This window comes from Zootoca vivipara, chromosome Z1 (genome assembly GCF_965207765.1).
Source record: "Zootoca vivipara chromosome Z1, rZooViv2.hap1.1, whole genome shotgun sequence".
In the NCBI taxonomy this organism is placed as follows: Eukaryota; Metazoa; Chordata; class Lepidosauria; order Squamata; family Lacertidae; genus Zootoca; species Zootoca vivipara.
This window is the reverse complement of record NC_142583.1, coordinates 61343014-61368174: the sequence shown is the minus strand read 5'-3', so window position 1 is coordinate 61368174 and position 25161 is coordinate 61343014. Positions and strand designations below refer to the sequence as shown.

The 25161-nt window shown below is 46.0% G+C and overlaps 1 protein-coding gene across 2 annotated transcripts in view; it reads left to right on the top strand.

Moving 5' to 3' along the window:
• The window catches only part of ARHGAP24 (Rho GTPase activating protein 24), a 348183-nt gene that overhangs the window by 141444 nt on the left and 181578 nt on the right, over positions 1-25161 (top strand). The gene's annotated exons all lie outside the window — the stretch shown is intronic.

Below are 25161 nucleotides of genomic sequence, written 5' to 3'. Positions count from 1 at the left end.
CATTATCTCATGTAGGTGAGATCTAAGGGTGAGCTACACATTGCCTCACAAGCAGGCAGTGAGAAAGACCTCGTGTCCTTAGGATTTCTTGAAAACTGCAATGGCTAAAAATGCTTCTTGCAGAATATGCGAGCTTATTTTCAAGAACACAGCATATTCTTGTGGTGGCAGTGCTGGCATTGCAAAAAATTTTAGCCGTGGGCTGGTCCACTGTCCCTTAGACCTTGTGGCGGGCCAGAGAAGCAGCACGGGGGGGGGGAGCTGGAAGAAGAGGCGAGGGGGGCAAGTAGTCCCAATTGATTCAGAAATTTCATCTGTAAGGGATGTGAAAGGAGGAATGGAGAGTGATTTTATTTAAGACTGATCTTGTGTGCAGCAAGACTGGTTACCATGCTCTCTTATTTCCATGTCGTTGTCCTGATTAATCTGGAAAGTTGTTAGGAACACATGGATTCAGAACTCAGCACAAGCACTTAGGCCACATTCCAACATGTTCTTTAGTGCGCTCTGGGGCCCACGGCAATCAACTCTGCATTGCCTTGTAGTCTCTGTCTAGTCTTAACAATTCGGTAGTACCTGCTGCCTTTGAAAATGAAATGTGAGGGCAACTTTTCAAACAAAAGCATAGAATGGGAGACATTTGCTGGAAGCATTTAAAGGTAATTGGAGCCCTACCAACCGCAGAGGACCTGCAAAACTGGCGACTCTTCCTTTAAAAGGAACAATTTGCTCCCTGGGAATAGGGAAGGAGCTATTGATTTTAGGCAGGTGTCTGCTGCTCCCGTGATCTGTGATTGTAAGTGCCACATACTTACTGAAGCTGCTTTCTCGCCGGCCCATACTCCATTTGTGGCCAAGGGGAGAGTCTGCTCTTGAAAATCTTCTCTCTAGGGGGAATTATGAAAAATGCCACAGACCCTTCAGCCCAGGTTCTGGCAGCCTAAGTGCGGAGACTGGAGGGAGGGAATTAACCAGGGAGGTCGATCTTTTCAGCTTGCCAACTGTGGTGCAATGACTACAGTATTGGACGGTGCCATCTGCTGCTATTTGGCATGACTGCTCCACAGGAGGACAGAGCTTGCTATTGTCTTCGACCTTGGCAGAAGAACCTGGCACAGAGCCTGCAAGTCTGCTGCCTTCGAGGAGAGATAGGAAAGGAGGGAGGGAGGGAGGTTGCGTCAAACTGACAGGAGTCCCGTCTCTCTCTGTTCTTTGATCTGACAGAACCACTCCGAAAGAAGCGAAGGAGAATTTCTAAGGCACGCAGTACCTATAACTGGTTGGTTTAAAAACAACGGCACCAGATTCGGGCTGTGGGAGGAATTTGATTCTGTTTGCATTGAAAGATATGCCTGTCTCGTCCACACTTTCTGAACAAGATGCGAACTGAAACAACCATCCCTTGAAATGTGCACTTCTCTGAATTTTGCGATGCAGTTCAAGTAATGTGTACAGAGATGCACATAGTATGGTAGTGAAAATACCAAGGTATTTTATCAAGGTGAACTTGGTCTATGGTATTAACCCCTTCATGCATTAATTGGACTTAAGCATGTTGGCTTAAGTATAGTTAAAGCTATGGTTTTCTCAGTAGTGATGTATGGAAGTGAGAGCTGGACCATAAAGAAGGCTGATCGCTGAAGAATTGATGCTTTTGAATTATGGTGCTGGAGGAGACTCTTGAGAGTCCCATGGACTGCAAGAAGATCAAACCTATCCACTCTGAAGGAAATCAGCCCTGAGTGCTCACTGGAAGGACAGATCGTGAAGCTGAGGCTCCAATACTTTGGCCACCTCATGAGAAGAGAAGACTCCCTGGAAAAGACCCTGATGTTGGGAAAGATGGAGGGCACTAGGAGAAGGGGACGGCAGAGGATGAGATGGTTGGACAGTGTTCTCGAAGCTACGAACATGAGTTTGACCAAACTGCGGGAGGCAGTGCAAGACAGGAGTGCCTGGCGTGCTATGGTCCATGGGGTCACGAAGAGTCAGACACGACTAAACGACTAAACAACAACAACAACAACAACAACAACAACAACAACAACAACAAGCATGTTGGCTTTATGAGGCAGGTTATCCCACATTTAGTCAGTGTGAATTAGCGATTCTTCATTCATGTCCCTCCCCAAGTAGGGTGAATAAGTGAGGGGACATGCCCTGCCTCTCTATGCATATGTGAATGAGGAAATCCATGTTCATGTACACGGAAGCATCACATGTTGCACAGCCTCTCATTTGGCATACTGCAGCTGCTGCGATAAATCTTAATCCCCCCAATATAACTTTAATTAAAAGATCTTGTTACCCTCTTGGCTTTGACACTAGCAGAGCACATGGCTGTCACCGAGTAAATAAATACAGCAGGCAGCAGGAGGTTAAGAGCCTCTGGCAAAGTTTAATAGTGGAGAGGGTGGAGCTCGCTATGATTTGAAATTAGGGATGGCTACAAGCATGTCATTTATTTGCGCGCGTACACACACACACACACACACACACACAGGTAGCTTGCTTGCCTGAGCTTTGCCCTTGCTCCCCATTTTCGCTGTATGCCCGTGGCTTTCATTCACAAATGTCTGTACCTCTAGACAAGTTGGGTCGTGGCACTTTTCCTTTGCAATATTACGCAAGGCATTTTAAAGTCATGCGGATTAGGTCAAACAAATAGGTTCCATCCTCCCCCAGCCCTCACTCAAGAGGCGCCAGAATATTTACCTTAAGCCAAATACTTCTCTGTCCATACATGCAGACCTCAGGAAGGGGGGGGGGGAAGTCATTTTCCACTTGAAAGTGCCTTGCATCTCTTGAGACTCCTGTCTCTCTACAGCGATAAAAAACCACAGTTCAAATATTTTTGGCAGTAAATTTCAATACTTTATGCTCACAGAGTGTCATTATTGGTTTAACCTTAAGGACTGTTCTACCTAGAGCATAAAAAGGGCAGGGGGGGGGGGAAGGAATCTGAATACATTTTTAACTCCTCCCCCACCATTCAAAGGCTACATTTCAGTATCCAGAATCCCAAGGGGGAGACTTGTGCTGCAATCCTATATGCATGAGTACAATGGGATCTACTTCCATTCCAGGTAAATGTTTATATAATGGGTGCCCTGAGAATGCTTCTGAGATCACAGTATAATGTTGCATGGTGTTTTTGAAATTAGGACTGAGGTTTATGAAGGCACAAGGAGCAGAATTAACCACTTTTAAGACAGGGAGCAGGAGGGAATTGCAGGAAAATGCCAGGCAGCACTCACCACAGGGCCTGCAGCCTGCCTGAGCCACGTGTCTCTCCTGGGAGTGACGCGGTGGCTTGGGCGCCCGCTGGCTGGCTCTGCCCTGCCCCAACGGTCCGCCCACCGCCTCCCCCTCAGCTGTAGGGCAGCTGAGTTGGAGGAGGCAGGCAGACTCTGGAGGCCCCGCGGTGCGCCCTGCCCCTATGGGCGACGTGCCCCACCCCTGGGTGCACCACCCCAGGTGCAAGAGCAGCTTCCTCTGCCACTGAACCCATCCTCAGGAGTTTAGATTTAGCACCTACTTCCTCAATGCGGAATACAGTGGTACCTCGGTTTATGAACACAATTGGTTCCGGAAGTCTGTTCATAAACTGAAGCATTCATAAACTGAAGCGAACTTTCCCATTGAAAGTAATGGAAAGTGAATTAATCCGTTCCAGACGGTCCACAGAGTACTTAAACTGAAGCATTCATAAACTGAAGCGAACTTTCCCATTGAAAGTAATGGAAAGTGGATTAATCCGTTCCAGATGGGTCCGCAGCGTTCATAAAGCGAAAATTCATAAACCGAGGTGTTCATAAACCGAGGTTCCACTGTACTTTACTTTTTTCCATTAGAGTAAAAATCTGTATGCGGACCTGCTTATACGGTAGATCCTTCATCATGGCTAGCATTTCAGCTGCGAAACCCCAGTCCCATTTGAGTCCCACTCTCTCATTTATGAAAGGCTTTGGCCCATGCTAGAAGTGTGCTCTTCAGTAAATGTCTTAATTTGCGGCAGCAAAAGCTGCAAAAATTTTCAGCACCGCTAAAGACTTAACGCAGCTGCCCATCTGAAATGTGTCTCTTTTTATGTACTTGTTTTTATTTATTCCATTTGTATCTTTGCCTCCTTCCAGGGAGCTTAGTGCCTTACTAAAAGCTAACAGCAAAGTTTGAGAACTGGAAATAATTCCAATGGTCTCTTCTTTGTTTTTGTTTCACAACTACACCGCAGACCTAAATGATCAGTTCCTCTTTCCCAGGAAATCCTGGGAACCTTAACCCTCCATGGGTGGGTGGTGGTGCAGGAAATCTGTAGGGGAATAGCAAGGGAGAGGTTTGGGAGTGATCAAGGAGAAGTTTTTTGGTGCAATTAAGCTCACATTCATTAAGTGCAGCAGATCTCTCGGTACTTTGGAGGGGTTCCACAACTGGAATAAAACAATTATGTTTGTTGTCCTATAAAGGTAAAGGGACCCCTGACCATTAGGTCCAGTCGAGGACGACTCTGGGGTTGCGGCGCTCATCTCGCGTTATTGGCCAAGGGAGCTGGCATACAGCTTCCAGGTCATGTGGCCAGCATGACAAAGCTGCTTCTGGTGAACCAGAGTAGCACACGGAAACACCGTTTACCTTCCCGCCAGAGCGGTACCTATTTATCTACTTGCACTTTGACATGCTTTCGAACTGCTAGGCTGGCAGGAGCTGGGACCGAGCAATGGGAGCTCACCCTGTCGCAGGGATTCGAACCGCCGACCTTCTGATCGGCAAGCCCTAGGCTCAGCGGTTTAACCCACAGCGCCACCCGCGCCCCATTTTGTTGTCCTATAGATATGCCCTAAATGCTGGTTTTACACATCTAACTCACTCTGACTTCTTTCTTGTATTTGAGATGTGGGAGGGTTTGTTGGCTACGTTTGGATATTGCTGAAGCTGTGAAATAGATCCCAACACTGAGAGCATGAAAAGAAATAGCATATGGAATATTGAAAATCTCCCCTTGCATGGGAGGAAAAGAAACCCCAGTATGGTTAAGTGCTCATAAAGATGTTTCCTTGCTCCATGTGGCTGCCCTGTACACTGAGGAAAGTGGGTGTCTTTCTAAACAAATACAACCTGTTACTACAGAAGGCTTTGTTGCTGATCACGCAAAAGAGGAGGCATTGAGAAAGGGCGCTTAATAAGTGTGCCCATACGATATACTCTTTCCTAGTCTATAAAAGTAACATACCCAACACTGCCCCCTGCAGCTTTTTCAGCATCGAGCAATGGAGGGTTTTGATTTCATAAGTGATTATTTTCTTTCTCTCTCAACATCTTAACTGACATCTCTCATACACATTCCTTTCATCCAACACCCTGTCATCATGAGAATGTGTTCCAAGCCACCTTAGCTGCAGCTGGGAAAGGAGTGCAGCTCTTTAATAAATTTTATGCCATAGGGCAAAACAAGCTTCATCGTGATCTTTAGGTATCCATGGAAGCAGTTTTCCTTATACGTGAAGCCTTCGGTTTTGGACTGCCCCATTCACTTGGATGAAATGGACAGGGCTGTGCATGCGATGATTCTACACCTGTGTAGCTTGGCCCCACCGTTTGAAGCACAATGTTGAAGCACTTGCTGGTGAGGGAGCCCCGTGGCTGTGGCTTAGTGGGCACAGCATCACTGAGACCCGGTGTGTTGTAGCAGACAAAATTGTGCGCAGGAAAGTCCCCAGTTCACTTTAGCTATAAAATCATTTGGCAGCAAGGCACTATCCCCATATGCAACAGATGGAGATTTCCTGTGACTTCATCTTCATGCTGGCCAAACTCCCACCTGTTGAATTTCAGCCTATCATTCAGCTCTCTGTAGGGAGGGGGCAGGAAATGGATTTCAGTTGGCATTTCGTAGAATCATAGCACTGTAGAGTTGGAAGATACCCAAGGGGTCATCTAGTCCAGCCCCCTGCAATGCAGGAATTACAGCTAAAGAACCCCCGACAGGTGTCTGTCCAACTTCTGTTTCAAAACCTCCAGAGAAGGAGAGCCCACCACCTCCCGAGGTGCTGGAGCTATCAAATTTGCAGTTTGCAAAATGGAATGTGTAATTGCCTTGAGACAGTTCTTTAGAAGGCGAGAAATAAATCAGTGGTGATGATTATAACCTCAGTTCCTTTACTGGTCAGTCTCTGCCTACCAGAACCCATCTGTATATAACAGCAAAGCATCACTTTGCTGTTGCATTTATACTGCTGTTCATGGGCTATTTGATTTCATGGCTGCCCATTCACCCATTTGAGAGAGAACTTTCATTCTGAAAGTTCAGCTCCCTGCTCACCTACTGTAATGGAAATTGACTGAAAACATGCATGGTGCCGACGTTTTTTATTTTTATCTTCACTCTGTATCCTAATTTCAAAACTGCTGTGTGGTTTTTATTCTGATTGGTGTCTTTAGTCTGAGGTCAGCTCTCTTATTTTGCATTAAAATATATGTGAGAGCCAGCCGGTAGGCTCCCAAGTTAATAAAAAGGACGAAAATGAAGGAATTGATAAACACATTGTTCACAACACATAGATGCTCTCCTGTGAACTGCATCCAAGTCATGAGCAGTCTTCATATAAACTGGCAGGATCAGGATCTTAAAGAAGGCAGACAATGTGAAGTCCTGAGCAGTTCAGGAAAAGGGCAAAGGTACAGACTTGGCTAGAAACCAAGCCCACCAGTCGGAGGCTAGATAATCTTTCTGGGGAACATGGAGCAGGCAAAAAACAGGGAAAAGGGAACTTGGTTGCAACAGATGTTGGCAGGCTGAATTCGAAGGAGAGCAAAGATAAATTGCAGAGAAACATGACTGGCTGCTGGAACTCTCGGCCTCCCTTTTTTAAGAGAGCCACCCTGGCTTAGCTATGTATCTATGGGAATGTGATGCACCACCCTGAGGCTGGATGCGACTCCCATAGAACAAAGGGGACTAGACTGATAAGCAGCTCTGAGCCTGAGATGCTGAATTGAGAAGCTTATTCTAAGGTAAGGGTGTCATGGGGCAGGTGGGACTTGTGAATCTGGGAAGGTAGCCCATCCTGGAGAAGGAAAACTCTGATCCTAAACCTCCACTGCCTTGCAGGACATCTTCAGGAGGAGAAAAGGCTAAGGAGTAAACCCTACACCAGGCATGTCAAACCTGCGGCCCTCCAGATGTTTTGGACTACAATTCCCATCTTCCCCAACCACTGGTCCTGCTAGCTAGGGATCATGGAATTGTAGGCCAAAACATCTGGAGGGCCGCAGGTTTGACATGCCTGCCCTACACAAATCCGGAATAGAGTCTCTAAGATGGTTGGATGGTGCCTTGTATGCCTCCTTCCGGTAATTCCTGAAGCCAAGCTAATGCCCAATGTCTTGCTCTGCTTTCCTTTGGACCACATCAGTGAGGCCAAGAGGGGGGTCTTGTTGTCTGGCCATCCTAGGACCTCCATACATACTGCCCAGGCTTGCGCCCCAGGGAGGTCACTTCGGTGCTGTTTGACTTCATCCTCGAAGGTGTACTCCATTGTCTCTTGAGACCAGACCTGCCTAGAGTCAGCAAGGTGGGACCCTCATGTGTCTCCCGACCCTGATATGATGTTAACAAGGTGCCATCCCATGATACATTGCATTTCCTTTCTTGCACCTTCCCCTTTTCCTTTTGGTACGACACTGAGTCGCCATATCAGGAGCATAAGGAGTTCCCGCTTAAGAGGCATATGTAGGAAATCATGCCAGTTGTTTTCTTGAAAAAAACATTTTCGCCTGGAGGATCCACCTAATTTTAGATATCAATGCCTCCTACGTGTGCCAGCCACAAACTGTGATGTGACTGGCTCACCCTAAGCGTAGTACACAGGTCACCAGGAAGGAATGGCGTTTAATTCTGCTATTTGTTATTGTTTGTTTCTCATATAACACATGCCCAAGGAGAGACCTGTCTGCATCTAATAGTGAACTCTGCCTCTAAAAATATGCCTTGTTGATCACCACGTTTGACCTTTCTTCTTAGCCTGATGCTTCCTTTAATAAATCAGTTTTGTTTATTTCCCACTTGTCTATCTGTGTGTTTCTGGACCCAGTCCTATTTGGCCTAGTTGCTATCTTGGCCTCGTACCAGGTTAGACCATTGGTCAATTAACTCAGTACTGATTACTCTGACTTGCATTAGCTTTCTGTGTTTCTAGCAGAAGACTTTTCCAGCTTCTTGGGGTTGGGCACGGCCTCTTCTGAACACAAACACATGCTCTGCCACTAACCTATGGTCCTTTCCCACATCTTTTTTGTGTGTGGGATGGGTGAACTTCATCCATATTGTTGTTTATGGAAGCTGCCTTGTACCAGGTCCGATTACTTGCTCTTCTAGCCCAATATTGTCTGGCAGCAGCTCACAATAATCTCACACAAGTGTCTTTCCTCACACTTGCTTGCCTGATCTAGAGATGCCAGGATTGAACCTGCGATCTCTGGGTATAGGGTGGTATATAAATTCAATTAAAAAAACCAAAACCTGGGGTCTTGATTCCTTGCTTCCATCCCTAACATTAGTTATCAAGGAGAAAAGTTCTAGCCTGCACTTTCCCACAGAGGTTTTCGCATGGGCATACCCAGCACGGGGCAGGGGGGGCAGCTGCCCTCCCAGAAACAAAAAAGGGATAGCACAGCACGGCAGGCAGGGGCGCTGCCAGCTGTGCTCTGCCTCAGCCTGTTCGGCTGAAGCAAAACGGCAGCAGCGGTAGCGAAGCTGCCTCGGTTGAGGGAAACCTGGACCTGGACCTGGGCTAACTTCAGCCCACACTCCTTCAAGTCACAGTGAGCACAGCACAGAAAATGCTGCCCCACAATGCTCCGCGACACCTCATTTGCATTGTGGGGCAGCATTTTCTGTGCTGTGCTCACTGTGACTTGAAGGAGTGTGGGCTGAAGGTAGCCCAGGTCCAGGTCCAGGTTTCTCTTGACGGAGGCAGCTTCGCTGCTGCTGCCTCGTTTTAGTCACCGCTGCCAGTAAAGGAGCGGGCGAGGCAGAAGCACAAGCGTGGATGGCTCCCTCGGCAACGCTGGAAATGGCCTCCTCCCCTGTGGGGGGGCGTGGACATTGACCATGCCTCCTGGGGGATCCTGGCCACGTCATCGCCAGCCAGCCAATCGGGTGGCTGGGGGTGGGGGCATGGCTGGTGTGCCCCCCCTAGTCTTGATCCTGGGTACGCCCATGGGTTTTTGTTGTATTTTTGAGAATCCAGTTATCTGAGGTCCCCCAGCACCGTGGTCTAGAGTCTTCCCACCAGGTCTGCGCCTGACCCTGTTGCTATGTATCTTACACGATACCGTAGATGCTCACATAAAACTCAGCCTCTGAAGCAAAACTGAATGCTGTAGACCCTGCGGCAAAAAAAAATATTCTCAGTATGCTAAAGGTTGGTGCCATGTCCAGGGCATGACAGTTCATGTTTATTTAGATAACCCAGTGAGTCCCATGAGGATCCAGTAAAACAATGAAGGCCAAGACATACCGTGGCAGGATCTCGCCAGTCCATGAGTTTCCACTAATTGTGGTAAAGGCCTGATGAATCCCAGATAGAGTGGAAGGAGGAAGTGCAAAATGCCATTGTTGTGCCATGAATTCTTTTTCAAGATTACTCTTGGGTGGCTGGGTTTCTTGCTTGTTTGTTTTGATTGCCAGCAGCTATAAAGCACAGAAATGTTGTCTCCTGCCAGCTCAGGCTGTTTGTGTATTTTCTACTCTTAACTAGCAGTGACTATCCAGGGTCTTGTCAAAATGCAGTCTCCATCACCTGATCCCTTTCACCAGAGTTGCCCAGGATTGAGCCTGAGACCTTTTGTTATGCAAAGGAGTTTCTCTGTTGCTGAGTCAGTTGGTGGCTTCAGTGCACTTGTATTCCAGGGGTGATCCTTAAAGGGAATCATAGGCACCCAGATTTTATGGCAGTTTAAGATAAAACCTGCCTGTAAAACTTACTGTTTGAGGAAGAGAAAGGACTCCCAGTGGGTCAGAGAGGTAAATAGTCGCTGCCATTTGCATTTAAATTAAAAGCCTTGTTTTGAAATCAAGAACCACAGGTCTGTGCAGGCACAGGGATATTATAAAAATGTCATTGCTTAAAATTAGGTCTCATTATGGCGATGACTTTCCCCAATTTAACTTGCTTGCAAAAATATTTCCTATTAGTTTGTAGGTGTCCATTAAAAACCCTCTTATTTGCAACATTTGCCACGCATCTTTTCTTAAAGCCAAAAAGAGTGGCAGTGATATTTCAGGCCCATTATAGCCTGAGGAAGCGTCTTCCTCAGAGTGTCAAGCTGGCTGCTGTAATCAGCCACTCTGGAGAATAAGTCAAGCGAAGCTTCTTAGCAATTATATAATTTAAGTAGTCAAGCGAGGGCTCGGGGAGATTGCATTGCAATAAAACATTTCAGCAAACTTCAGGGCAGCCATTGTGTCCAAAGGATACATTATTTCATGAAGCTTTTTTCATTCTCACAATCCCATTCAAACATAGCAACAGAGAGAGGACTTCTTTTGAGAACCAAGCACATCACTGTTCGGAGTCGGGGAGCAATGATGAGCCAGAGACAAGAGTGTGGGGTTAAAGAGAGCCACAGCTTTCTTGATAGCAACATCTCTCTGGTTTGGTGTGGGATAGGGCATGGATCCATCCCACCTGCTGGCCGATATCAGTGCCCAGTCCTCCTGTTGAGATAACCAGAGGAGTTGGCAAGCAGGTAGGTCCCACAGCGACCCTGGCTGAGCACATGGGAAGCTTTGTGTGGCCAATAGTCAATGACCAAAGGGTTGTCGATTTGTTTTTCGTCCTTGTTTTTATAGTGTATTTGGTGTTTTAAATATTGTATTTTTATGTTGTGAACCACCCTGAGATCTGCAAATGAAGGGCAGCATACAAATTTTTAAAAGAAGAAGAAGAAGTAATAATTCCACCTAAATTCCACCTAAACATTAGGAAGAACTTCCTGACAGTAAGAGCTGTTCGACAGTGGAATTTGCTACCAAGGAGTGTGGTGGAGTCTCCTTCTTTGGAGGTCTTTAAGCAGAGGCTTGACAGCCATATGTCAAGAATGCTTTGATGGTGTTTCCTGCTTGGCAGGGGGTTGGACTGGATGGCCCTTGTGGTCTCTTCCAACTCTATGATTCTATGATAATTATGGGAGTGGTAATCCAACATCTGGGTAGCTTCATGTTCCCCCACCCCTGTGTCACAAGAGCCACACTTGTTCCCCCATCAATAAGCTTTTTGACACCATTGCAAGACCCCTTATGTGGGTCTCCTCATAAGCCATGGATCATGCCCAATTCCCTCACCCACAACAAGAGATGGGGAATATTGTTGCACATCTCACTGTTTGGTGTGATGTCCTAACTGAGCCACAAGAGAACTAATTTTATAGCTTCTTAAAAATTAGTATTTGGGCTTTTCATTCCTATAGATATCTCGAACCACATGTTTGTTTTCCTCAGTGAACTGCAGGAAACAGATGCTGCTAGCTTTCCGTAACCATTTGTAGGGCATAGCTAGATTTGACATGAGTATATAAAAGTCTTGAGATTTGGAACCATCTGATTAGCATTATATCAGCACCTTTTAATTTCTGATCTCTCCATTTTATAGACTATTGGCATAATGTGGGGTTGTTAAATGAAGGTGTGTGTGTGTGTGTGTGTGTGTGTGTGTGTGTGTGTGTGTGTGTGTGTCTTCAGAGGTCAACTCAGATGGTTGCTCTCTTTTAAAGGGGAGGGGGTGAAGAAAAGGGCAACAATTCTTGGAGGTATTTATGTCTTTGATTTTAAAGTCTTAAGTTTTTAAAATAATGACATCTCATCTGGGAATGTTGGCCTGCTTGGCGGTTTGTGCTGATGAAAGGCACAGCTGTGAGCACTGAATGGGATGTGAGGGTGCTTTTAAGGATAATTAATTTGTGTTATTGCCACGATGGTTGGAACTCTGCAATAAGACCCATATTGGAGCAGTGCATGTCTGTAATGAAAGCCTTGGGGGTAAGGATGGTTGGAAATGCAACCACATAAATGCGTAGAAAAATGTTGATGGTCCCCAGTGCTGGGTCTTATGCTACAAGCTCAACAAGCATTCCCTAAATTATACAGCCATCTGTAGGTATATTACCCCATTTTAATTAGAAGTACATTAGCCTATTTGCAGGGTGGGGAGCATGTTCAGCAATGAGGGACACATTGGAAATTGATATTTGGCTGGACAGCTGCAACTTGATTTGCATATGTAGTTGCAAATAATTGATCTTATGTACTGGCCATTTGCATAAGCAAAGCTGATGCCAAATGTGCTGTACTAAAATATTTGTCTTCTGAAACTGCTATTGTCAAGGGTGAAAAAACTATAGCCCTTGGGAGAGAGAAAATGGCGGCGGCTGGGGTGGGGGGACACGGACCTTGCAAGTAATGAGCATGGAGAAATGTAATTAATTGGGCTCCCTTTTACATTCTTGTTTCTCAGCTTTCAGTATCTGTGATATTATGTTTTCCAATTGAACTTTGCTGCTGTGTTGGCTATGGGTTACCATTTAAAAAGCAGCAACTCTAAAACCCGAGGCTCTCAGGAGGTGTTTCTTCACAATGTGAACTATGGGATTCATGGCCACAAGTTGTGGCAATGGCCAGTAGCTTGCACAACTTTTTAAGTGGCTTAGACACAGTCACAGAGGTCCAAGCTATCAGCAACTGCTAGCTAATATGCAAACAATGATGGCTCAATGAATATGAGTTGCTGGGAGACATCAGTGTAAGAGAGCAGTTGCCTTCATGCCCTGATTTTGGACTTTTTATAGGCATCTGATTGGCTGCTACAGGAATTAGGGCACCGGACTAGACAGGCCCTTTGACCTGATCCAGCCTACATTTAAAATGGATGAAATCTAAATGCAAAAACATCTGATGAAGTTCCATTTGATGAAGTGGGCTCTAGTCTGCAAAAGGTTATACTCTGAATAACAACTTTGTTAGTCTCTCAAGGTACCACGTGACTCTGGGTTGTTTTTGCTGCCACAGAATAACCCAGCTAAGCCTCTGAAAATTGCTAAAGGGTGTTTTTTTTGCAGTTCTGGGAAGGAAAACATTGATCAATTCTTATCCACCCAGGAAGGCCACAAATCACTGGGGCCCCTGCATGTGCTAAAATGACTGGCCTGCCGCTAAGCACATTCACTGATTGAATTAGAACTTCTTCCTAATGGCAGGAAACTGCCTGAAAGCAAGCGAGCAATTTCTGCACACCACATTTCCCACACCTAAAGGGTTATACCTTTTTACCATTTTTTTTAAGCAAAATGATTAAGTAGTAGCTGTTTAATGACTTCAAATGCCACTAAAATAAACAGCTGTTCCCGGTGCATCCTAGATGATAAAGCCTATTAGCTCAACGACTCATGGCAAAGTGATTAGATTCACTTGAGTACTAATGGAATAACCGGGGAACCACAGACAGGCAGGGCTGTGCACCAATCCAGGCAGGAGGAAACTAATATAAGGGATGGCTTTTCCATTGCAGCAGACTCTGCTCAAAACCCATTGGGAGTTGTTGTCGTACCACCGGTAAGCTGCAGATGTGGGCATGTGACCCATTTGCTGCTTGACACTGCTACCTCTGACCTTGGAGGTTGTCATGACTATAGCCCATGGCAGCCCTATCCTCCATGAATTTGCTAGTTGTCTTTTAAAGCTATCTAAGCAAGCTATTGCCACGTCTTGTGGAATGAGTTTCAACAGTTCAAACTATGTGATTTGTAAAAAAAGTACTTTTGTCAGCACCGAATCTCCTACTCGTCAGTTTAATTAGATGACCATGGATTCTAGCATCACGAGAAAGGGGTGGGGAGGGCCTTCTCTCTATCCACCATATAAACACTGCGTCTAATTCTTGTTTTTCCTGTATTTTTGTTGGAAGCCACCCAGAGTGGCTGGGACAAACCAGTCAGGTGTGTGTGTGTGTGTGTGTGTGTGTGTGTGTGCGCGCGCAAAATGTTAGGGGTGGAGGAGTCTGCATTATAAAGCAAATTTATCTTAATTTGCCACACATATGTAGATTGGAACCCAGCTAGCAGTAAAATAATATTTTATATATCCAAATTTTGCGATGCAGTTTCGGCTCAAAAATTGCACACACAAAAATGTGTATATCACAGGGAAATGCAAACAGAATTGGGCATTAGCAGCACAGTCCTAACCATGTCTGCAGAAAAATAAGTTTGACTGAATTAAATGGTCCTTACTGTCAGGTAAATGGGGTTAGGATTGGAGCCTATGGAGAAATGCATGCCCAAAATGTGTATTTTTGGGGGGGGGGGATGAGTACAAAATGTGTGCGCACAGTAATTTTGATACATTAAACAAAAACCAGGATGGAAAATACCTTTAATTAAGTATCTGTGAAACAAATACAGAAAGGAAATGGGCTTATCTAGTCATCCCTTTATAATGCCTTTGACTTTTCTGAACATACATTAAGCAGTTTTCTCTCCGTTCTCTCTCTCTCACAGCCAGTGTGGTGTTTTGTTTTAAAAATCAAAGCTCTGGGATATTGCTTGCCCTCTGCAAACCTTGCTTAACAACTTCATTTCTAAGCACTGCCAAAGAAGACTTCTACTGTTGTTGCATTACGCGATGAGCCCGTGGTATTAAAAGATACACAGAAGCTCATAAAAGGAAAATGTACACAATCGATGGAGTGCTTTCCCAGGCTGTGATGTTGTGATTGATCCGAAGTAATTTGATTTTGACCTTTTTCATCCTGCACCGAGATCAACCTTTCTGATACCATTAACCAGAGGCGGCAGTGGTTTGAGCCTAGCCCTTTTAGCAGTGGGCAGGCTATTGATTCAGAACAGAGAGCGAAGCTGCTGGCATCAAACTGCTTTTGCGCTCAAAAGTTGTGAGTTTTTAAATATATGTTCTTCTGTCACTAATGAGATTATTTCAGTTCTAGTCTGATTTCTGTTTTTTAATACTAAGTGGACTCTTTGGTTCCTACCCCACTTCAGCACATCAGGCCACCACAAGTCATCACCCAAACAAGCTAAGCGTGGACCACTTGTGGGATGTAATCCACTGGGAGCAGTCAAATACAACATTCCTTGTTTTCCTAGAGTGGACATGCAAGGGAATGTTTGGTCCAGCCAGTCGAAACTTCCTGTTCCTCCTGGCCTGGAGCATCCTTCCTTGCATGTGACTAGTGGGTGGGCGTGACCTTTCCAGACCTGGTAAAAGGACAAGACCTACTGCCACTCTCCCCTCTCTTTTCCATCTTCCCTTAAACCTGTTTGTAGATGTTTGAAACTTTAAGCCTAAAGCCTGCCTTCAGGGATCGCACTGTGCTCTGTCTGATCGTGAGCAAACTTCCTTTTTGTTACTTATGAATAAGACTGTTTTGTCTTTATACTTTTAGGAGGGATTAAAGGCGTCTTACCAGGAAAATATTAGAACACATTTCAATCTGGATAAGCCAGATTGAATTGTGTACAGTGGTACCTTGGGTTGTGGACCTGATCCGTTCCGGGGTACCATTCGCAACCCATGTGGCGGTTTTGCGCATGTGCAAAAGTGTGATAGAGCACTTCTGCGCATGCGCAAAGCACGCAGAACGCTTCTGCGCATGTGCATGTGACGAAACCCGGAAGTAAACACTTCTGGGTCTGCCGCGTTCATAACCTGGAAAAAACGCAACCCATAGCGGACACAACATGAGGTATGACTGTATTGTCTTAAGAAACTCACACACGAGTTTGCAACTAGTTTTCTGCTGTGTAAAGGGGAATGCACTCTGCTTAGTAAAGGAACTTGCTAGCGCAAGTTAGAAAGGATATTAATAAACCTGCCACCCTGAACATTCCCACACCGCTGACCCTGTAAGGCGACTTATTGGAGGTTCCTAGCTTTGTTGCTTTTCTGGGGCTGAAGAGCAGAGACTTGCAAAGCACCTCATCTGCAAATTACCAGCTGACCTATGAGTCATTGGCAAGGGAGGCACACTCTGTACATCTTTGAGGAAAGGGCTGGTGCTGGGATGGTGTGTGTGTGTGTGTGTGTGTGTGTGTGTGTGTGTGTGTGTGTGTCATTGTCTGTGTTTATATGGTTCTTCTTTCTATCATATGGATATATTATATGGCTTCCTATATGGGCCTTTTAAATAGCATTTTAATTCTCATAGAGTTTTGGTACATTTTAAAGATGGTCTTTTCTGTGCTGTTAGATTTTTCCTATTTTATCTTTGTACGCCGCATTGAGTCCTGGACTGGGAAAAAGGTGGTGGTGGGGAATAATAATAATAATAATAATAATAATAATAATAATAATAATACATGCCCATGTCCTTCCTTTTTGATCCTCATAGTCCCTAATTAAACTTTTTGCACTTCATCTCATAAACTGATTTTCCACCCCAAAGAAATTTCAGCTCCTTTTTGACGCCCAGGTCTGTGTCCACTTCTTGCACAGTCCCACTGACCCCATCTGGGTCAACAGCAACCACTCTGAGAAACCCTGGCGCAGGCAATACTGAGCTTGATAGGCGCATGGTCTGCCTTGGTAGACGCCAGTTCCCTGTGTTCCTATGAATTCAGTTGAGTGTTTTCCGTTCTCTTTCCCTCCCTCCCTTTCTCTCTTTCTCTCTTGCAGACACACATTGCTCTGAGCTGCTGAGAGCACCAGCAGTCATTAAGACCAACAAAAAATGACAAATTGAGGTGGTCTGTGCCAAGTCACTTGAGTTGTGACAAGCCAGATAAACATTAGGAAGCTTTCCAAGAAATGAAAAACCAACACAACTGATTTTTATTTTTCTTCTAAGGAAAAAAAAACAACTCTTGTGCTGTGTTCTAGAATGCCTCGCTCGCTTTCCCCCCTCTCACACTTTGGAAAATTTCATTCTGGTGTTAAATCACGCGCACAGAACATTTCAGATGGGTTGGTTTAGTTTAAGGGAAAGGAGATGAGGAAGGGGGGGAGGTTATAAATATTTTAAGGGTGAGGATTTTGGTTCCATAGGCAAGATTTGTTTACCAAAGCCTCATTGCACCACTGTCACCCCCGTTTCACATTTCCCTTAATTAACTCTGGCTATGATAAGCAGCTGTGGTTGTGGGTAGTCACAACATCTTTCACAGCAGTTGCTGACAAAGATAATTCGGGTTTTGATGGCGTTAGCCATTAGCTAAAATATTGCCACCCATCCCCTGCACTATACACCTCATAACAGGAAGATGATAAAGACCGTCTCCATGCCATCTTAAAGATTGATCATCTTACAAGTAAGCAGTTCAGTCTGTGGGGATGTCAGGCACTGCCAGTTTCTGTGGCTGTCTGATCAGCATCCCAATTCGACAAGCAAGCGCACTGTTTGAATCCCCAAGAATTAGGGGAATTAGTAATGTCACTTTCATGGGAAGTGTCTGGAGATGTGTGTTGGTGCGAATTTGCAGCAGCTCAAAATGCTAGCAGGAGACCATTTTGGCTGACATATTGAGAGGGTGGAGGGTTAGACAGTCCTCAATACACATTGAAAGAATGCTTGGATGGGTGTTGTGGGACTTCACAGGCTCGCCGTGCCCTCCCCCTAACTCATGACACACTCAGTGGCTGCACTGAGATTTCTCTCTCTCTCTCTCTCTCTCTCTCTCTCTCTCTCTCTCACACACACACACACACACACACACACATGGCCGTCTTACCCATAGGTGCTAGGCATGCGGGGCACCCGGGTGCTTGGCTCTCAGGGGTGCCAGGCTGAGAGTCCGGGGCCCGAGAGTTGAGTCCGGGGAAGAGCCCGCCCGTTGGTCAGAGCCCTGCGGTGGGCTCTTCTGCTGTGGGCGGCTCTGCACTGTGAGTTCGGGGGTGACCAAGCCAGAGAGACGCTGAGGCGGCCAGCCGACTCTGCCCTCCTGGACTGGGCAATCTGGGTGGGGCGCGCCAGGGCGGATCTTTGCACCCTGGCGGCGCATATGCTTAAGGCAGCCCTGCACACACAAACACAAACACACAACCATATTTTCTCTGAATATTCTCTACCAATTTATTGTGGCAACCTCCATTCTACTAGCATCTGAAATATCCCAGAGTCATGTTGGGTCCTGGGCATTTTGGAGGATGCAAAAGGCTGGTCAGGCTGCCAGCACAGTTGCTATTGACTGTGTTCTACCTCCGCTGTTGGAGGCACTATGCCTCTGTTGCTGGGAATCTGAAGTTGCGAGAGTGCTGTTGTACTCGGGTCCTGTTTTCAGGCTTCCTGTAGGCATCTGGGTGGCCATTATGTGTCATGGCCTGGCTGGATGCTGAGGAGTGGTGGGAGGCACCAGCTGGTGGCTGGAGAGGAGGGAGACCAAGAGGCAGAGATGAGGCTGGCTGCTGAAGAATCCAGGGAGTCTTCCCATCCTGCTGCGACCAGCTCCCCTCCTCCCCGGTCTCCCATGACTAGGGTGGAGCAAAGAGAGACAAGACGAAGGAGCCTCAGGTTGCTGAGGAAGGACCTAGAGAGTGATGGGCTACCTCACTGGGGCCAGACTTACTGGGAAAAGTTGTGGTGATCACTAGGCCTGTGCTGTTTTGGTTTCCTTGAATAAAGAAACTTTTCTGACACCAGGTGTTTTATTGCTGACCTGCTCCTGACACTATGAGAACAGGATGCTGGACTAGATGGGCCATTGGCTTTGATCCAGCTGGGACGCTTGTTATATTCTTGAACACAGATGTGATATGATAGCCATCTCCAAGTATTTCAAGGGCTGCCATATGGAAGATGGAGCAAGCTTGTTTTCTCCTGCTCTGCAGGCTAGGATTCAGACCAATGGCTTCAAGTTACAAGAAAGGAGATTCTGCCTAAAGATCCGGCAGAACTTTCTGACCTTGAGAGCTGTTTGACAGTGGAATGGTATCCCTTGGAAGACTGGACTCTTCTTCCTTGGAGGTTTAATAAGCAGAAGTTGGATGGCCATCTGTCAGGGATGCTTTAACTGAGATTCCTGCATTGCAGGAGGTTGGACTAGATGACCCTTGGGGTCCCTTCCAATTCTACGATTCTGTGAAACCTTGGGAGTGGGAGGAGAAAGAAGCCATGCTACAGCCACAGCTAATGGTGAACCTCACCCTTAAGAAACAGTTGTGGAGTTTATCCTCCGCCTGGAAATGTTTGGTGAAATGATCCTCCCAGTTTCTTTGCCCACAATTAAGAGTGGTCAATTTTGCGAGGCCACTTGAGCACAGGTTATTTTGCACTTTAAAAGTGCTGCACGAATGGTGCCGAGAATGGAAAAGCCTGCAAACCTTCTCCCCGGCTGTCATATAAACCATAACATCATGTCTGTGTTTATTTTAAATTGTTGTACATATATACTGTGACTTTTTGCTGTACATTGGGAAGCAGGGCCAAGCTCCACATTTTGAGCCAATGCTTCCCATACTTCCTTCTGGAGAATGCCGGTTCCCCATCCGTCCTCAGGCTACCACAGATGCTGATCAAGTGCAGGAGTGCAGGTGTGAACATGGAGTTGAATGCAGGGACACTTCATATGTTCTGGCTTAGCATGGGTCCCAAGAGTGCTCTCTTTTCTCTAAAAAGAAGGTTCTAGCTATATGTGAACTACAGATGTTTGGATTGGGTTGTGGTTACGAAAGTGTGTGGGAATCAGCTAGATTTCTTTTATGGCTGAGAACTTGGATACGTTCACCATTGTGTTTGGCTGGAATTGAGGAGAGGGAGTTCCAGCAAATGAAGGGCAAAGGGCTGTTTCCCATTATGAAGTGTAATTAACACATTGGTAAAGGTACACTGGGATGCAAAAACAACTTGTATATGAAGAGGCACTTGCTTTCCATCCAGCTACTCGGCAGACAAAATTAATAGCCAGGGAATACAAATGACATAGGAGTGGAAAGGTCCATAGTGGCAGAGCACATGAATATGCATAGACATAACAGTGTGGTGTAGTGGTTAATTGTAATCTGGTGAACCGGGTTTGCTTCCCCACTCCTCCACATGCAGCTGCTAGGTGACCTTCTCTGAAGTCTCTCAGCCCCACTCACCTCACAGAGTGTTTGTTGTGGGTGAGGAAGGGAAATGAGATTGTTAGCTGCTTTGAGACTCCTTAGGGTAGTGATAAAGCGGGATATCAAATCCAAACTCCTCCTCCTCCTCCTCCTCCTCCTCCTCCTCCTCCTCCTCCTCCTCCTCCTCCTCCTCCTCCTCCTCTCCTCCTTCTTCTTCTTCTTCTTCTTCTTCTTCTCCTTCTCCTTCTCCTTCTCCTTCTTCTTCTTCTTCTTCTAACTGTAACTTTAAGAACTTCTGCTTAAGCCTGCATTTCCCTTGTTTGCTCCATTTCTTTTTCCTTGTGTGTCATGCATTTTTAGATTTGTGATCCTGAGTCAGGAATCAACATCTTAGTGTCGGTTTTTTGTGATCCACTCAAGAGAGTCTTCTTGGCAGAAGGACAGGGTACGGATGCCTTCACCTGCAGACAAGCCTAACATTGGAATGTGACATGCACATGTAATACCCAATGTTTGCAAGCAGGAACTACACAATCAAGTTCCCTAATACAAGCCAAGCATCCTATTGGGCCTCCACTTGTTGGGGGGTTTAGTGTCTCCTGTGCCCCACACCAGGGATGGGGAACCTGTGGTTCTCAATCTTGTAGGGTAGGCTCTGCCCTCCAGAGCCAGCATATAAATGCTTTTATAAAGAAGAAGAACCATGCTGAATCAGGCCCAAGTCTTATCCAGTCCAGCATTATTTTGCAGCAGTAACTAGCCATGCACATTGTCAAGGATTGGACTCAATAGGGCAAGGTGGAGGAGGAGAAATGGTGGAGATCACCCCCCCCCCTTCTCCTGACGCTGCAGGAGAAGAGGGAGGCAGCCTTGTTTTACAGCAGGGCTTTGAGGGGTTTGAGGAAAGTCACAGCTCGGAGAGAAACGAATAGAACAGTTGGGAAGTGTTAGAAGAAGGGGGGGGGACTGTGGCAGGGCAGCCAGATGACACATTGTCACTGGAGAGTACTTCCGAACCCCCTTCTCCCAGAACAAGGCGTTCGTTAAGAGTGCAGGAAGAACGGAATCAGAGGCATTTGACCATGAGTGGCCACCGTAAGGGAAGATGCTATTGCTAGGAAGGAGGGAGGAGGAGCCCAGTTTGGAGAAATGCCATCGTTAAGGCTTGTTGCGTTCTTTTGTCACTCACTTTTATGATTGAATAAACTCACGGTATCTGAAGAAGTGTGCATGCACACGAAAGCTCATACCTATGACAAACTTAGTTGCTCTCTAAGGTGCTACTGGAAGGAATTTTTTTTATTTCATTAAAAAGGACTCCACCTTGTTTTCTCTGCTCTGGCTGCAACCAGGGGAGGAATAGCTTTCCCGAAGCCTTGACAGAGCCTTGACACACATAAGACCCAAACAGTGAGGACGCAAACAGTGGTCCTCAGCGACTAACATTCAAAGGTATTCTGCCTCTGGAGGTATGAGAAGTAAGGTGACCATCAAGACTGATACTGCTATCCTCCAGGAATTTGTTTAAAGCATCTTCTACACCAGGCATCCCCAAACTGCGGCCCTCCAGATGTTTTGGCCTCCAACTCCCATGATCCCTAGCTAACAGGACCAGTGGTTGGGGAAGATGGGAATTGTAGTCCAAAACATCCGGAGGGCCAAAGTTTGGGGATGCCTGTTCTACACCTTATGGTAGAAGATTCCATAATTAAACTATGGACTATGTGAAGAAATGCAACCTTTTGTCTGCCCTGGATCTCCCCACATTCCCATCAATAACAAAAACTAAAAGACTCTTAACCTCGGGGTCGTGGGTTCAAATCCCACGTTGGGTGAAAGACTCCTGCATTGCAGAGAGTTGAACTAGATGACCCTCATAGTCCTTTCCAACTTTACAAGTTTGTTATTCTGTAATAAATGTTGCTCCCATCATCCCTAACCGCTAAGCCATGCTACCTTGGACTGGTGGGAATGTTCCACACTCATGCCCCATTCATGTTATGTCTGTGCCTAGATGTCCACAGATGCTCAGTGGCCACAGCAAGAAGATTTGATTTCACTTACCTATAGTCAGAAAACCATCTTGGTCATGGACATACAAGCAGATTTTTCTACATGGGAAGGTAAAACAATGCATTTTCCAGAAGACAGGCCAAGAAATGTTATAATTTAGAATCCCACCAGCTAGGATGTCGGAGTAATAGCTGAACACGAGAAGTGGTATGATTTACAGCTCACTCGAGAACTCTGAATCAATGAAAATAATGGGCAAGTTGGATAATATAATTATCTAGCAGGCTGTCTATGCCAAAAAAAGAGAGAGGTTTGGTTTCACCTCCCATTTTATTTAGAAAACATATGTTTCAGATTCAAGCATATGATGACAAACTGGCAAGTGAAATCGGTCTTTGAAAAACCTGCTGGACTGGACAGAACAAATGACAGTGAGTCTGCCATTGAAGCAAATATAACCTCTGTCGTTCAGTAAAAGCCAAAAAAGCTTGGACAAGTGCAATAAAACCAAGCGTCATTTAGTCTCTCTTAGAAGTCATTAAATTTTATGTAAATTCTGCAAAAGGCCCCAACTGTGCCTTTGCCATGTGAGCAGATTGCTGATTGGTCTCATTACAAAGTCCTAGGGAGCAGTGGGAGATCATCTCAGGCACAGTTGCTTATGCCATAGATGGGGCTGGTCCACCATTAGTGGAATGTGATTTGGGACATCTGATTCAGGGCATCTGCCAGGTTCTTTAGCATCTCGTATTCTTAAAAGAGCGCCTTTCTCATCTTTGTGGCAGCAGGGAGAAGCTTAAAAATGCAAAGGCCATTTTCATTCCCACTGCACATCCCTGCGAAGTGTAATGTACCTTGGAAAATTGTATCAAGCCCTTTTAAAAACAAAACAAAGACAACCAACAACCCAAAAAATCAATCCACTTAAGTTCTGTGAATGAGCACTGAAAGATGATTGGGATTGACAACAGCTCCATTAAATTATACTAGCAAGATAGCCATCAAATAGGTGGAATTTGGGGGGGGGGAGGAAACCAGTGATGTGCAAACTCCCTGCGGCCCAAATAGCATCATCATCAAACAATCGGGGGGGGGGGGGAGGTGTGCATTGTTTTGACTGTTCAAAACTGGCTCGTAATGCTTTCACACACATGTGTCTTTGCCCTGCTGCTTGGGAATTGTTGCCTACAGAGGTAGGCAACCTTGCAATCTTTTCTTTCTTTCTTTCTTTCTTTCTTTCTTTCTTTCTTTCTTTCTTTCTTTCTTTCTTTCTTTCTTTCTTTCTTTCTTTCTTTCTTTCTGTGGATGCTGAGAGTCACCGTACCAGGCTCCATGCCTGGCTGCTTGCATATGCTCCATATTTACAAAGACGGAGCCCCATGTGGAGAAGGAGAAAGTGGAGCTGGCATGTCTCCCTGGCAGCAGACAGAGGCATCTGCCAGAAGGGTGGTGGCTGCTGCTTTTGAGGGGGCCCCTGTTGCTGCAGTTCGGCACTTTATTCCTAATCCACCCTCCAAGAGGGGAAGCACTCATTTAAAACTCGCAGCCAGGCAGCTTCAGTTGCATCCTCCACATCACAATACCTTAGGGACAACAATAATGAACTGAAGCTTGAGAGCTCACCAAGAAGCTTCTGGATGTTCAGTTTCCACCCTCCCTCACCAGGACCTGGATTCAGCTAAGCAAAGATCAATTCAAGATTTGGAGCAGGGGTAGCTCTAAGGGCCTGTTTTCCAGCCCCCAAGCATCCCCCCCTGGGTCCCCAAACCTCACCAAAAAGTGTCTGGAGAGTTTGTCATTCATGAGGATCCTACCCCATATAGTTGGGTTTGGGGTTGTTGTCTCCGCTTCTCCCCCCCAAAAAATGTGTGTTTTCTTTTAGCAAGGTCACATTACCATAATTCATGTGCCCTGCTATTTAAAGGTAAAGGACCCCTGGATGGTTAAGTCCAGTCAAAGGCGACTATGGGGTTGTGGCCCTCATCTTGCTTTCAAGCCAAGGGAACCGGCGTTTGTCCACAGACAGCTTTCCAGGTCATGTGGCCAGCTTCTGGTGCAACGGAACACCGTGGCGTAAGCCAGAGCGCACAAAAATGCCATTTACCTTCCTGCCACATTTATCTACATGCACTGGTGTGCTTTCAAACTGCTTGGTTGGCAGGAGCTGGGACAGAGCTCACCCCATCCCGGGGATTCGAACCGCCAACCTTCTGATCGGCAAGCCCAAGAGGCTCAGTGGTTTAGACCACAGCGCCACTATTTGCTCTTACGGCTGTGGGTAAGGGCACTCCGTTCTTTTCTGTAACTTACATTCCTGCTTACAAGAATATCAAGTCACTTACTGCAGTTGGGTGAAATCCATGGATACCAAGTAATCAACCCATTCTCATGCGCTGACAATGGCAGCTGCCTGGTCTGAGTGTTGACCAGGCAGGTGCACAAAGGCAAAAAAAAGGGGGGGAAGGTCTTATTTTAAATTGCAAGTAATAATTTCAGGGCAAATGTATTGTGAGTAGGGAAATTTCTTACCTTGTGTGTTGTGGTGTCCCTGGGTGATATCGGGTCTGTTTCTGTCTATCTCTGTTTGGCCTACCTCACAGGGGTTTTGTGAGGGTGAAACCAGGGTGGGAGGTTGAGAAACTGTGCATGTCACCATAACCTCCTTGGAAGAATAGGAAACCAGATACTGAGCATCACCAGTAGAAATATAGCTAGAATGGTGGGCAGAGAAGTTCACTATTTCATGCTATCAGTCCACGCACTAAGTGCTGCTAGACATCATGCCTGGAGGTCATGTTTTCTTTTTTTAAAAGTTGCTGTTAGCCAAGGATGGAGAACTTGTGGCCCTCCAGATGTTGTTGGACTCAAAATACTATCCTCTTCCAACCAATATCCAGAGATTCTGGGAGTTGTAGTCCAACCCCTAGAAGCCACATATTTCCCATCCCTGCCAATTCCTGTGGGCTGCTGTAATGTAACCCAAGCATAAGGGAAGGGGCTGCTGAAAAGGTTTCCTAGGCCAAGAAGGTCTGCAACCTGCAAGCAAGAGCCAATTCTCTGCTCAGAAGAACTGGGTTTGTCTGCAGCTGGAGCTCCAGTAA